The sequence below is a fragment of the Gopherus flavomarginatus genome, chromosome 8 (assembly GCF_025201925.1).
Source record: "Gopherus flavomarginatus isolate rGopFla2 chromosome 8, rGopFla2.mat.asm, whole genome shotgun sequence".
NCBI lineage: Eukaryota > Metazoa > Chordata > Testudines > Testudinidae > Gopherus > Gopherus flavomarginatus.
This window is the reverse complement of record NC_066624.1, coordinates 111,439,745-111,451,987: the sequence shown is the minus strand read 5'-3', so window position 1 is coordinate 111,451,987 and position 12,243 is coordinate 111,439,745.

The window sequence follows — 12,243 nt, the reverse complement described above, 5'->3', positions numbered from 1 at the left end:
ACCCTGTCATTTTGCAGTGTGGGTGCATGTAAAGCCGCAGAGCCAAGCCAGAGAGTGTGTGGAGTGCAGTATGGATGTGTTAGACAGCTGTGAGACACAGGTCCAGCCGTTCTCAGCCCAGTGGGGATGCTCACGCAAGGACTTGGGAAGGCCAAGTCCAGAGGCCCAGGTCCTAGAGGCCCTGCTTTACAATGCAGAGTAGACGGACTCTACAAGGGCCTGGTGCAATGGCAATCAATGCTCTTGGGGCAGAGTGTGCCCCAGAAGGGGCAGGAAGGGTTGGGGAAGAAGCAGTTCGATGCACACTGGCACACAGGGCGTAACCAGCAGGAATGGGGAAGGGATGGGGCACAGCATTCCTGTACAGTCAGCGGAGCCTGTGGGTCTGCTCCCCACTGCCCTCATCGTCAGGCTACAAGAAGAGCCAGTGTCAGAGCAAGGTCTATGCTTCAGAGGCACAACTGAACCCAGAGGTGCTGGAGACCATTCAGTCCATATCCTCCTTTCTGATGACCTGCCACCTGCTTTCTCACCACTAGCTCCGCTCTGGGCAGGCCAGTTTATATTTCCTCTGCAGCATCTGGCACTGGCCACTGTTGCACCAAGCCAGACGGACAGTTGAGCCCTTCTATTATGATGTACTTGGCCCATGGGATTGCCTGGAGGCCAGGCCTCGGGGTGCTAGGTGCTGGACTGCTGCAGCAGTGCCAGGGCCTCTCCGATCAGTGCCATGCTTGGAGTATTTCCCAGTGTCTCGAATTCGGGAGCTCAGTGGTTGGGCTCTGACATATCCGGAGCCCTTGGACTCCACACCCCTTGCTGTGCTTTTACTGGGTTAATCTGCTTCTTCTATAAGAGCAGAGCTGGCGGACTTGGTCTCTGGTGTTATGATCTCTGGTGCGGGAAAGTCCATCCGTGGCCGAGGCTGCAGTGATGGAAAATGGCCGCAGTCTTCTCTCCTTCTGGGACTCCTCAGGCGCCGAGTTCCCTTGGAGCCTCAGCTTTCCTCCTGCTCTGTTAGACGCCCTCCCAGAGGCAGCAACGTTAACCCTTTCTGCTCCTGCTCAAGGCCAGAACAGGCGCCCTGGCTGTGTCACTGGCCCTAATGAATCTCTCCTGATGTTTTTCTAGCCATAATAGACCATGGAAACTAAGAGGCAACAGGAGAATCTGAGCTTATTTAATTTGCATCCTGTTTTTTTTTTCCTGTTTACTTTTTCAGAGCTATATAATGGGAGGCAAACTCTGTGCCCAGTGTTGTGTTCCTCGCTGTTAGTAGAGAAGCTGTCTCCTGTGCTCCCTTTCTTCTCACTGACTATTCATTCAGTGCAGGAAACAAAGGGAATAAAGCTAATTAGGGACGTGTAACAGAGGCAAAGCAAACCAGACAGGCATGCTGTTGGCTGAACTAGCTTAAGCTGCCTGGAGCAGACTGTTTCCTTGGCACAGTTCGGGGTCCGGGGTTATCCTCATTTCAGCCTGTCAATTAGTCAAGGCTTTCATTGAGATTAATTTTTTCCCATGTTCTCTCCCCCTTCAAGGACTTTTCAAGCTCTGCTGAAGTTTCCTGTGAGGACAAGAGCCTCTCCAAGTTCTTGGCAAAACGGCAAACAAATCTCCCATGTGCACACTGGGCTGAACTTCTTGATGCTGACACAAAGGGCCAGGCAGGGCTGTGCACTTCCCGCAAGATGTCGGATTGTGTTGCAAGAGTGGAGAGGAGGGAATTCGGCCATGATCTCTCTATCTGCTATGACTTCACATGATCGAACCGTTCTGCCCATCCTGCAGCTCTAGGCCCAGCTAGGAGTGGTTGTAAAGTTTTATGTGATGTTTGCTGCTCAGCCTGATACCTACCTGGAGTGAAGTATGAACTCCTTTCTCAGGACTACATTATGATATTATAGCTGTGTAAATTGGGAGTATCTCCATGGAAACCAGTGGAGTTACACTGTTGTGGCAGAGGGGGCATGAGATCCCTGTCAAATCAGGACATAGTTTCCTTTCTCATGGATCTTAGCTGAGGCATATCTCCCATTCCTCCTCAGCTTCCATGCAAAAGGAAACTTCCACCTCCTGCTCCCATAATTCCCTCCACAAACACACCAAGGTCACATCTGGACTTATTTTCCATGTGTCTTTCCTCACCCCAGACTTTCAGTGACTTGGCAAAGGGATTTGGGCTGGGTTGGAATGATGAGGGAAGGTTTCACATTGGATCTCAGCCCCCTGGGTATGTGCCACCTACAAGCAGCTTGCAAGGAAACCCTACCATTTGTGAAGTATGACCGTACAACGTAGGAGATAGTAACTTTGGCTATTCGTCTGGAGACTGGCTGACAATCAGTCTTACTGATATCAGAGTTGTTATACCCATGATGGACGTGTCAGATCTCATTAGGTGAGAACCTACTTCCACTTACTATTCATTGTTCTCACGGCACCATAGCTGTTTATGGCATTTACCAAACCTTACTGCCAAATGGAATATTAAGTTATATCCAAGCTAGACGATGACTTTTCAAGCAGCTAGGAGAAGTTGAGGTGCTTTCTGTAAATCGTTAGATCTTTGGTTCTCTCCATGTTGATACCATCATCTCCTCCTCTGGCTCTTCATCTGGCTGGTGATAGTCATATCAGTGTGTTTGAAACGTTAGATTCACATACGTAAGTACACTGAATAGGTTTCACACTTGGCAAAGGGCCTCAGCTGAGATATTCAACTTCCATAAAAACCGTGAAAGGGAATGTGTCAGCTATTGCTAGAACACTGAAAATGCTATGGAGAGCTAAGCAGAACCAGGCAAACTCTGAAACCAAAAATCATGACTGTTCATTCAGTCAGGCGGCACAAATTCCCTTTGGCAGTATTCACAGCCTTTTTATTGCTACCAGTAACACCCGGCGTGAGGTGGTGGCTGTTCACAAGAATCCACAGTCAGGGAAAGTATCACAATGGTGTTAATGAACACTCGTGAGATTGTTCGTTGCATAAGTGAATAATCCAGACCACCGTCTGTGCATAAGAAGTTTCAGCCATCCAATCAGGCAGAAGAAGCAATACCATGTGACTTAGCTGGCCTATTGCATAGAACGGAGTGAATTATGAGTGATTCATACTGGAAACAGTGATCCTGAGGGATAGTTAACTGGTAGCCCATTATTTTCTGTAAAACATTCATTACATCATACTGAACCATGAGCACATTAATAAAACTAACGATCTGTTCACAGGCAACAGAAAATGGAGCCACCTTTTTCTCATAATTTGTTCCCTGTGCTACCTTTGCCCATCTCAGCGCAATTTCCAGGTTCAGTTAAAAGAAACTGCACATATTTGTGAAGATTTGTGACATTTCCCCCCATTTTGACCAGCTCTGTTAATTACTTTTTGTCAATGTTTGCACAGAACCAATGTCAGATCTTTTTCAGTTGGATTCCACAGAGCATTAGCTGTGGTGCAATACATAAAACATTTTGATTATTTTTAATTCTTGCTAGATACCTGGGTAGCAATCCTCCCCATCAGTGCTTCTCCCAGATATGCCATCATTGCTGTGGTTGGGCAAGCCATGTAGGAGAAAACACTTCACCAAAAACTGGAAGTGAATCTTTTGGGCGGTTCAAAATAGCTTAATTTAATTTTTTGAATAGCATTTCCCTATGACTCTTCTCTTCCTCTCATGATCCTGAAGCAGAACTGCTAGCACAATGGGGAAAGAAGAGCTTCATGTGGTATATTTGGACAAGGGCAAAACTAGAAGTACTAGAAAGCTTATGACAGAGCCTGAAGTAAGCAGAGTTTTCAGAACAATCTGGCTCAGATAAATATTGAGACTCAGAGGTTTATATTCCCCTCTCCTTGACATTGGTGGGCATAGATTCACAGATTCCAAGGCCAGAAGGGACCATCATGAGCATCTTGTCTGACCTGATGTATAACACAGGCCAGAGACCTGCCCCCATATAATTCCTAGAGCAGGGCTTTTAGCAAAACATCCCATAGACTCATAGACTCATAGACTCTAGGACTGGAAGGGACCTCGAGAGGTCATCGAGTCCAGTCCCCTGCCCTCATGGCAGGACCTAATACTGTCTAGACCATCCCTAATAGACATTTATCTAACCTACTCTTAAATATCTCCAGAGATGGAGATTCCACAACTTCCCTAGGCAATCTATTCCAGTGTTTAACTACCCTGACAGTTGGGAACTTTTTCCTAATGTCCAACCTAAATCTCCCTTGCTGCAGTAATCCCATCTTAATTTCAAAATTATCAGTGAGGGAGAATCCACCATGACTCTTGGTAAATTGACCCAGTGGTTAAGTGCCCTCTCTATTAAAAATGTACTGCTTTTTTCATGTCTGCATTTGTCTGGCTTCAGCTTCCAGCCATTGTATCGCATTATACCTTTGTCTGCTGAACTGAAGAGCCCATTATTAAATATGGACACTTACCAAATGTAATCAAGTCACCCTTTACCTTCTCTTCGTCATGCTAAGTAGATTGAGCTCCTTGCGTCTATCACTATAAAGCTTTGTCTACACTGGAACCTGAATGACAAAAATGTGTCGTTCAGGGGGATGAAAAAAACACACAGCTCTGTCCTGCCAACAAGCAACAGCTACACTGCACACCTTTTAGTGGCATGGCTGTGTCGCTACAAGGTGTGTAGTGTTGACATCGCCTTAGACATGTTTTCGAATCCTTTAATCATTCTTGTGACTCTTCTCTGAACCTTCTGCAATTTATCAACAGCCTTCTTGAATTGTGGACTCCAGAATTGGAGACAGCATTCCAGCAGCAGTCACACCACCGCCAAATACAGAGGTAAAAAACCTCTCTGCTCCTACTCGAGATTCTCCTGTTCATGCATCCCAAGATGGCATTAAGTCTTTTGGTCACAGCATCACACTGGGAGCTCATGTTCTGCTGATTATCCACTATGGCCCCCAAATCTTTTTCAGAGTCACTGTTGCCCAGGAGAGAGAACCCCAGTATGAAGCATGGCCTACATTCTTCATTCCCAGATGTATACATTCACATTTAGATGTTTTAAAAAGCATACTATTTGCCTGCACCCAGTCTACCAAGCGATCCAGGTTATTCTGTAGTAGTGACCTGTGCCCTTCATTATTTACCATTCCCCCAATTTTTGTGTCCTCTGCAAATCTGATCAGTTATATTTTGTGTTTTCTTCCAGGTCACTGATAAAAATGTTAGATAGTTTAGGCCATGAACCAATCCCTGAGGGACCCTGCTGGAAGTAAACCCATTTGTTGATGATTCCCCATTTACGAACACATTTTGTGACCTATCTGTTAGCCAATTTTTAATCCTTTTAATGAGTTACACGAGGAAGCCAATGGAGTGACATTTGAGTCAAAACAGTCCATGGGAGCTCAAATTCAGGGCCAGAGTTCTGGCAAGGAGTGGGTACCAAAAAGAAGCCAAGAAGCTTCAATATCTTCTTCTAATACCTTTGTACCTTCAAGCCAACATCTACTGCATTGAAAGGTTGCCTGTAAATATGATGCAGGTCTGGTATAATGAGATGGCCTGGAGCGAGAGGGTCAGCTTTCAGGAGGGTTGTAGTTTGGTAGGACATCTAGAAATCTTTTTTAATCTAAATTCCACATTTATTTATTTATGCATGATTCTTACTTAGTAGTTCAAAGCATTTTTTTTCTCATCATTCTCTAGGTTCTTTCAAAATTTACTGCTGTTCCTGGATGTTGTCCTCTGTTACAGAGCTAATTGCAAATATAACACATAAGGATACTCTTGCTCAAACGCTCCCTGCCTAACCCACTTCACCTCCAGCCACATCCCGATCCAGATCAGCCCCTTTTGCGGCTCCTCTCTTTCAGATACTCTATGAGAAGCCTGCCCTATTTCATGTCTTCCTGCAGCATGTTGGGGTCTTTGATTTCACTGGTGGTTTGTCATTAAAGCCCATTTACTGTCATTGAAATTATTTTTGCTACTCTTCTTTTCATATCAGAAACTTATTTGGTTTCGGCTTGTCTTGTTTTCTGTTCTTCTTCTTTCAGATCAAGTGGTTTGCAAAAAGCCCAACTTCTAGGAGTCTTCTTGATTTTGAACCACAATGGTTCTGTCACCAGACTCAGTCTTCCTCCTTTGTTAGCTCACTTCCTTATAGGTAAGTCTTCTCTTGACATTTCATCCTGTTCCTTCAATTCAGTCTCAGTAAAATGGTCTGTGCTTCTCCATATGTAGCCCACCGTGGGTATCCTGTGTGGTCTGCACCAAGTGTGGTTGAAAAACACATCGCTAAAACGCTCTCTGCAGCCAGATACTTCTAGTTCCCTTATTTTCTTTGTGCTGTTTCTTCTATTTACCTTCACACAGCATAGCTATAGCATCGCCAGTGTAATCTTCTTACTGTTGTGTCTGAGACAGTATTTCTATTTCCTGAGGTTGCTCTTTCTCTCTTTCATGTTCTATGTGTTTTTATTATTTACTTATTTGTATGACTGTATGACGTAGAAGCCTGGTTTATGGACCAAGACCCCACTGGGGAGATACTATGCAAAAACAGAATAAAAATATGGTCCCCATCCCAAAAGCTTAGGTTACTTTATTTATTCCTTATCCATTTACGTTAGGTGCTGCCTGCCTCAGAAGGGTCCCTGTATTTGCCAACAATTCCTCCATTATATTAGTTTAAATTCCTCTATCAGCCTCGTCAGGTGCCCATTTCATGCTTTTATAGCCTATCGAATCTGTAGAGTCCCCCATAGCTATAAGATTTACTGTCATTCTCATAACCCTGCCATTTGCATTAGCTTTTCAGCCATAAATTCCAGGGCCTGGTCATCTCATCAGTTCATAGAATCATAGAAATGTATCTGGAAGTTACCTCAAGGAGTCTTTCAGATTAGCCTCTTGTGTTGAGGGAGGACCAAATTAACCCATCCCTGACAGGTGCTTGTACAATCTGTTTTTCAAAACCTCCAGTGATGGGGATTCCACAGCTTCCCTTGGAAGCCTATTCCAGAGCTTAACTACCCTGAGAGTTAGAAAGTTCTTCCTCTCATGTCTAACCTAAATCTCCCTTGCTTCAGAGTAAGCCCGTTACTTCTCCTACCTTCAATGGCCATGGAGAACAATTGATTACTGTCCTCTTTAGAACAGCCCTTAACATATTTGAAGACTGTTCTCGGGTTCCCCCCTTCAGTCTGCTTTTCTCAAGACTAAACGTGCCCAGTTTGTTTAACCTCTCCTCATAGGTTAGGTTTCTAAAGCTTTTATTGTTCTCCTCTGGACTCTCCAATTTGTCCACATCTTTCCTAAAGTGTGGCACCCAGAACTGGACACAATACTCCAGCTGAGGTCTCATCAGTGTCGAATAAAATGGGACAATTTCCTCCTGTGTCTTACATACAACATTCCTGTTAATTCACCCCAGCATGCAAAATTAGCTCTTTTTGCAAATGCATCACATTTGGGGCTCATTCAACCTGTGATCCGCTATGACACCCACATCCTCTTTTCCAGCAGTACAATCACCTAGCCAGTTAGTTCCCATTTTGTAGTTGTGCATTTCATTTTCCTTCCTAAATGCAGTACTTTGCACTTGTCTTTAAGGAATTTCATTGCATGCATGCAGCTACCAATTACTTCAGCAAGAGGTGTGCACAGACAACCGGTGGGGTTTTCAGGCTTGGCTTTTCTAAGCTATCCCTGCACCTCATTCTGATTGTAGCACAAACCACACTTCCAAAGATCTACATGCACTCCAGATATTATTTAGTTTATTTCTTAATTCCTCAAGCCTGTACTTTCAGGCCCTGCAGAATACTTGGCATCCATACCATCCATCTGAACACAGCTAGAACATGAATGTTGCTAGGAGCTTGTCTTCCTGCCATATGTTGCCTTCTGCCTTGCCCATAATTCCCACAGAAGATCTGAGGGTCGTGACTGCACAATGCCACCTTCATTTCTAAGAGTACTGAAATATCTGCCACTACTACCCCTGCTTTTTCCTGTGTGCTCCTTCAGGAACAATTCCTCTGGAATCCGTGGAGCATCAGGTCCATCTGCCTGTATCTAATATGGCCCCTTTCAACCCAAATGATTCAGTACTTAGCCTGCATTTAAGTGATGGGTAAACTATTCCTGTATATAACTCCCGGACAGGAGTTTTGCCTGGTAAAGGACTAAATAAAAGGCTGCCAGATTTGGCCCCTAATTTGCAAAAGTTTCTAGCATACTCTGAGTTAAAGGCACAGTGTGTATGTCCAATGTGATTATAGAAGGAACACTCAGTAAGAACATTGCTGTGTCGACGTTCAGTCACTCTGCTGTCATGTCAAGGCAGCCAGATGGATGCGGCTTGGTTCTGGAGGCTGTCATGCCACACTACGTGATTTAGCAGCACGTGTCCGGTTGTGCTGCATTGATGCTGCTGCTACACAGATTTACTTGTAACTCTTTTTCTCTGGCACCTCCCAAGGATACATAATTAGCTTTTCTCTGGGGACAATGAAGGAGAGAGGAAAATAGCACCACTGGTATAAGAAATGAACAACGTTCCCCTGCCAGAACTGAAAACTACCCCATCACAGCAGGCCCTGAAGGGTCCCTCTGCAGGTAATCTCAGCCAGAAAGCCAAGGATAAACTGGGCACGGAGACCATGCTCCCCAAGACAGGTCTAGGGCACGCTGGAAGAGCTACAGGGGCTGCTTCTGCCCTTTAGATGTTGAAGGCTTCAACGTCGAGGGACATCAAGTGCAGAGTTTTCACCAACCCTGAACCAGGAGGCAACATGGACTGGTGGATAGGGCACTGAACTAGCATCAGGAAAACTTGGCTCCACCTCTGTGGGTGACCTTGGCAAGTCAATTCACCTCCTGGTGCCTCTGTTTACCCACCTGTAACAGGTGGCTCATAATGCTCTCGAGTCATAGATTCCAAGTGCAGAAGGGACCATTGCTAGTCTGACCCACTGTGTTACACAGGCCTTTATAAAGTGTCTTGAGTTCTCTGGATGAAACACTGTAGTGAAGCACAAATGCTGCTATTGTTGTTGTTGTTATTATTATTATTATTTATTTTATTTTATTTTATTTTAAATCTACTAAAAGGAAAGGAAAGCCACTATAGTCTATATTCACCATTCCTTCCTGGCCAGCAACTGCTCTCTGCTTCTGTCACCACCTGTCAGGTGCCACACACCCATCCTCTGAGCTACCCCCAATTTCTGCTTCCTGCTGCTCTGGGGGAGGGAGGGGCAGCATCCTTGGGGCAGCCAGTGATAAGAGCCTCCCTAACGTGCTGTTCCTGCAGGCCTGTGTCGTGGGCTCATCTCCTGTGGAGGGAAAGATTAAGGCAGGAGTGGCCAGCCTCTGGCACCGGAGCCACATGCGGCTCCTCAGAAGTTAATATGCGGCTCCTTGTACAGGCACCGACTCCGGGGCTGGAGCTACAGGTTCCAACTTTCCAGTGTGCTGGGGGGGGAGGGAGTGCTCACTGCTCAACCCCCTGCTCTGCCACAGGCCCTGCACCCTGATAGGGAACATAACCCCCCCCCTCGCCTCGTTAGATAAGCTTTGCCATTGTTTTTACAGTTAAACAAGCTTTGCAATTGTTTTTACAGGCCCCTATATGCAGGCCTCAGGCTTTAACTAAACCAGTGCTAAATAAGAACAATTTGTTTATCAGCATATTGGGCACTGGGGCATAAAGAAACTGGGGTGTGAAGAAACTAGGTATGAAGAAACGGGGTATGGAACACTGACAAAAGAGGAACTGAGAGGAGGACAAGGGGTCCCTTGGGTGCCAGCTCAGCTCTAGGTAAGTATAGTGTGGCAAATATTGCTTACTTAAGGTAACCGCAAGGAGGGGTTACAAAATGACCAGCGCAATAACTGCCAAAACACATAAAACGTGTTGAAATAGCTTGCTGATTTGCAATATTTTATGACAGATATGGTAAAATATTAATCTTAATTTGCAGTGTTAGCAATATAACCCAAATATGGGTATGTTTATGTATGACGTTTTGCGGTTTTAACCTTTATAAGCTTGGTAAAATTTGTAACATGTAGAGCGGCCTGCCTCTTGCGTGGGGTCTATGCTGTCTCTCCCTGCATATATGCTTGTATGAACTAAAGGTGCCTCAGGCTGTCTGATCTAAAATCAACCGTGTGGTCGATTTTCCACAACACTCCACTCCACCCTTCCTGCCCCCTCCCCTGAGCCTGCCAGGCCCTCGCTTCCCCCCCTCCATCCCAGAGCCTCCTGTACGCCACAAAACAGCTGATCAGGAGGTGCGGGGAAGGAGGGGAAGGTGCTGACTGGTGCGGGGGCCAGTGGGCAGGAGGCGCTGGAAGCTGGGGTGGACATGGGGGGGGCGCTAACGGGGGAGGCTGCTGACGTATTACTGTGGCTCTTTGGCAACGTACCTTGGTAAATTCTGGCTCCTCCTCAGGCTCAGGTTGGCCACCCTGTTCTAAAGGGATTTGTTTTTAATTTAGGGTCCGGCCCCCAGCAGCCTGGGGGAGGTGGGAGACGGTGTGAACCCTCAGCCTCATGCTGAGGTCAGTCGGATGGGGTCCTCATAGCCGGCTCCCCCACTAGGACAGCAACGGGGGAGCCCGTGAAAACGGACTAGGCCAAAAGTAAAACAAAGCAGTAACTAAAATCCTTATCACAAAGGATGCTGAATTAACTCTGTCTTTGGGGGATAGAAATGGTACCTTGATGATCCACCTCTCTGACCACATGCCCTGGAAGAGTAGGTGAAACGTCCCCCCAGCTGGCCATGCTCACCTAACCACGGCTGCCAATGATCATTTACCTGTGGGCCTTAGTCATTTACTGCTTTAAGAGCTTCTGCATTAAAAGCAGTTCCCAGTGAGGGTGGCTAGCCAGAGCCAAACACATGCTTTGTGTAACCCCTTTCACTGCAGTGGAGCTGCACCCATGATGAATGGGGACCAGTGAGTCATAAAGGTGGAGTGATTAGATCCAGACTGCTTCTGCTGCCAAAGCCCCCAGCAAGGGGGTGTTTGTTTTTCCAGTGGAAGAAGCTGGATGCCTCCTTTTTAATTGTTGCTTGTTCCAGCTCCACAGACTTGCAGAGCCCACAGTGCCTTCTGCACGCACTCGGCAGTTCTTCTGCCCAGGCAGTGGCTGGCCAGTTAGAGCTGGGCAGTCAGAACACATGGAAAGAGAAGCAAAGCTGCTTGTTTACCCTGTTCTATTGGGATCTCAACACAGGAGCCCTGGGAAGCAGGTTCAGATTATTATTATCCCCATTTTACGGAGGTGGAACTAAAGGCACAGAAAGGGAAGTGACTTGGGCAAGGGAATTGACAGTGTCAGTGTCAGAACCACTAAATCCAGGCACCCTGAATACACCCCCCTGCTTTAACCACCAGACAACAGCCCCTTCCAGAGCTGGGAATAGAACCACGAGTCCTGGCTCCCACATCTTCCAGCCACTACACCATGCTAACTACCAGAGCTGGGAACAGAATCCGAGAGCTCTGGCTTCCATGTCCTCTTGCTAATAGATTATGCTCCCACCCAGAGCTAGAAATGGAATCCAGGAGACCTGATCACTGGTCCCACACTCTAACCATTAGCCCACACGCCCTATATTGTAAAAGCACACACAAAAAAATCCCTGCTTTTGTGGTATTTTGCTTTTGTTTCTTACTGATATAACAGAGATCGCTGTTCGCCTGTGTAAAGAATCATTGCTCAAACTGGAGGGATCTGGGTGTGAGAGCACACAGGGAGATCAGACCCTAGGCAGCATGTAGACTATTGTGGGCAGACCTTGTCTACCTTTGACGGACACCTGGCAAGGCTGTCTCTTCTTTAGCGCTTGGATGTACAAACAGGGGAGTAGGGGTAGGAGGAGAGAGATGACTTTACCTCTGTATCTGCCATTGCTGGAATCCTGCATCCAGTTCTGATACCCACATTTTGAAAAGAATGCTGAAAAATCAGAGACGGTGCAGATAAGAGCCACAAAAATACCTCAATCCATTTAGCTCATCAAAAAGAGGACTGAGAGGTGATTTGATGACAGGGTACAAGTACCTTTATGAGGAGAAAACTCCAGGTACTAATGGGCTCTTTAATCTAGCAGAGACAGGCAGAACAAGAACCATTAGCCGGAAATTCAATCCAGACACATCCAAATGAGAAGTAAGGTACACATGTTTAACCGTGCGGATGATTAACCATTGGAATAAACTC